The sequence below is a fragment of the Phoxinus phoxinus genome, assembly GCF_949152265.1.
Source record: "Phoxinus phoxinus genome assembly, chromosome: 14".
Classification (NCBI taxonomy): Eukaryota; Metazoa; Chordata; class Actinopteri; order Cypriniformes; family Leuciscidae; genus Phoxinus; species Phoxinus phoxinus.
Window position 1 is genome coordinate 24,059,242 of NC_136889.1, and position 3,581 is coordinate 24,062,822.

At 46.9% G+C, this 3,581-nt stretch overlaps 1 long non-coding RNA gene across 1 annotated transcript; it reads right to left on the bottom strand.

Annotated features, from left to right (window-relative positions):
* Positions 1–1,379: 1,379 nt before the first annotated feature.
* Positions 1,380–3,041, bottom strand: LOC307010598. The gene is made up of 3 exons (XR_013800221.1): positions 2,530–3,041; positions 2,363–2,414; positions 1,380–2,101 (listed from the first exon to the last, which is right to left on the bottom strand). It is a non-coding gene; the product is annotated as an uncharacterized lncRNA (long non-coding RNA).
* Between the last annotated feature and the right edge of the window lie 540 nt (positions 3,042–3,581).

Below are 3,581 nucleotides of genomic sequence, written 5' to 3' on the forward strand. Positions count from 1 at the left end.
GGAGGTAAGGAAAGGCTTTATTTATACTGGCTCCTTCTTGTGCTGATTGGATGATTACCTGAACATGCTCCTCCCGAACTTTGTTACATAAAACTTCATTAAATTCAATTAAAATCTTTTTTTTTTAATCTTACAAAATTATTTTTTTTAATGTTACAATATTGTGTTACTCCCTAAACGAATTAACTAATTGTGTTACTTTTTTTTGGCAAATGTAAAGGCCCGTTCACACCAAGACCCTGTTTATACCTGGTATTAAGATACATTTTTGTCAATGGTCGATCAAGTAGACGAGGGAGACCCATTCCCATTTACACCTGGTGTTTTTTTTATCTACTGTATCTCTTTTGTCCACTTTCAACCACTTCTGTCCTGATTTATTCGAGGGGAGGGTATATGGGTGGATAAATCTATGGGCTTTTTCAGATCTTTCGACCTAATGGACAAAATAGGCTTGCGCAATTTACATATGAAACCGACCAGAGACAATGGAGAAACTACGGTGACCGGGAGGGGACATGTTCGGTTCACTTAGTTTTGTCGTGGCCGCAACATATTAACTCGTGGGAACATGATAATATGTTGTTGCCACGAGATAATCATTTGTGGGAACGTCCTATTAAGTTGTGGGAACGTGATAATAAATCGTGGCCACAAGATCATTTCGTTGAGGTAACGATATCATTATGTCGTGGCCGTGTGATGTAATGTCGTGACCTCGAGATCATATGTTGAGGGAACAATATATTTTTCTCGTGGCCACGACTTCATATTTTAAGAGAACGACATCTATTTCTCGTGGCCATGAGTTATGTATAAGGGAACCACACCGGTCAATATAGCAGTAGGAGAAGGAGATGACTGATGAAACAACATTTTACTTTGAATTATGAATGTCATATTCAGGGTTTCCAACTCTCAGGCATCTGGCGTGACACTCATGTTTACAGCATCAATCTCACGGTCTCACGCTCACGCAAGAAATGTCACGCCAAAATCCATTTTTCTCCCCTCTCAATCCGTTAATTTTCTGTTGATGACTAGACTAGACCACAGCGTATTAATGACAGCAGAGGAGTTTAAGGCCCAGAGCTGTAACATCTGCCTACAACGCTCCCACTGCAGTATTCTCTGATCGTTGATTCGCTAAAACCTTGCACCTGATACGTCTGTTGCGTGTGAAAAGTTCAGAGAGAGTTCAGAGCATAGGTTCCCTTTCAGTCGAGAACATCAGACATTGTACTACTATTTAATCAAGCCAATTAAACATTGGCGTGCGTGATTACACGCTCCGTGCAGGTATAAACACGGAAGTGGACGCACGCACCACTTGCCTTTAGCTTCGGAGCTGATCGGATGTCTCTGAAGAGTATGTCACGGGGTGACGAAAAGGAAGCGGAACTAAGTTCCCGCGGGAATTATGTTCCGGCCGGACCGGTGTTACGGTAACACCGGCCCACTTCCGGGTTGCGCGTTATGTCACCATAACAACGCTAATGACGGATTGACATCTGGTGCGGAGGATTAAACGCCGGGATCTGCGCGAGGATTATGAAGGCGGAGGAACCATATAAAAAGGAAGTTCAGAGACCAGGAAGTTGGTGATTCTCACGGGGTGATTCCCACGGGTTGTTCGTTCTCCCGGTCGTTCTTCCTGGTTGTCCTCTCCTTTGACTGTGTTCCCCTGAGAGAAGTGGATCCCTTTTGACGTTTGGGCTGGCGTGCGAAGGTATCTGAGGATTATTGTGGGGTTTGGCCGTTCGGCTGTGCGGCAGATATAACAGCGATCGAGTGGAGATACTGAGGACGGAAAGAGAGTGAGTTACGAGGACCAAGTGCAGACCAAGCCGCGCCATTATCATCTGAGAGAAGATAAGTAATATGATCGTGGAATTTGATTGAATGCATGTACCTGCACTGAGATTGATATAACGTTGTGAAGTGGATTGATCACGAGGGTTGTGTCACCGGAGAGTGTATGGATTAAGGGATCCGTTGAACTCTCGTCTTCTCCTCCGAGTGTGGGCAAGGAAACGCTTGGTCCCCGGGTCAGTGAGGAGGTATTCTCGCTCTTTCGCTATTGGGTGGGACTCGATCCAGCCTGTCAGTGGAAGGAGCGATCGTTGGGTGAGTGCTGGCTCTATTTTCACTACGAGTGGATATGCAGTGTCTGAAGTGGTGTGTTTACACAAGAAATTGCTTGAAGTGAAGTTACAGGGTGTGGGGAATATATACAGAGTTAATGCCGTATGCTCACCATTTCGAAAGCCCACCACTGTCACCGTACCAAAAACAACCCAGGCGTTCAGTGTGAAGATTCTCCTTACCTGCTGGACGATTGTGTGTACATGTGTTAACTTACCCTGCTGTACAGATTGAAGGATCCTCCTAGACAAGCGCTGTATGTGATGTCGCTGTGAAGAGAGGTGGACACCAGAGTTATTCCTTGTTTCGTCTGGACCGAAGCACCTTCCAGCCGTAAGCCCCTCACTCGTTCTAAGAACATATACCTGTTGTTGAACTACTTACTCTGCTGTGCAGATTGAAGGATCCTCCTGGCCAAGCGCCGTATGTGATGTCGCTGTGAAGAGAGGTGGACACCAGAGTTATTCCTTGTCTCGTCTGGACCGAAGCATCTTCCAGCCGTAAGCCCCATCACTCATTCCAAGAACATATACCTGTTGTTGAACTACTTACTCTGCTGTGCAGATTGAAGGATCCTCCTGGCCCACGCCGTATGTGATGTCGCTGTGGAAAGAGGTGGACATATGAAATATTCCTTGCATCGTCTTGACTAAAGCAGCTACAAGTTCTACTTACCAGGATACTCCCCCACTCAGTGGACGGGTGGCCGACTCCTCTTTTCCCCGACCGGCCACGCACAGGCACGAGCTGCCGAAGGGAACTCCACGCCTTCCCGGCGTCCGCGGTCCGATCCCGTTCTGGTTGGGAGACACAGAACCAACATTGAGACTTTTAATTAATTTTAACAAAATAAACCTTGTAAATTTTTACTCTCGCGTCTGTCTGGTTTTCCTGGTACGCTCCTCGAGGTGAATCCTGGGTTTCAGGGGTGGGTGCAGTCTGGCTTGACCCCCCCGACCTGTGACAAGTACTATTGTTTACAAAACAAGCGAGTGTGTCTGTGTTCTTGCGGGAAGACCTCCCAGTGTTGGTGTTTCTACAGCTTGAGTGCAGCGGTGATCGCGAGCTTCTCAAGCTCTCAACTGCTGTTTTAACAGAATCAAATTTCTGTTTGTTTGTTTGTCATTCGCTGATTCATTCCCTGTGTGCTCCGGCACTGGTGATGGTCCCATTTCCTAAAAGAGCATCCCTTTCTGGATGCATTCGTTCCCTGTCTCTCTGTAACGGTCCAAATGGTTGCATCACTTGTTTGGGCTTACAGCACGCTGAAGCAGCTTTTGTGGACAGTTCATGTTCTCATTGAGGGAATATGTCTGTCGCGGTGTTGAGGTCGAGACTTGCCTTCGTCCGCAAAGCGTGAGTCCCCATTACCAGGCCCTGCCTTCGGGTGCCGCGTGGGGTGGGTGACAGGAGGATAGTGTTGGATGTCTCGCCCA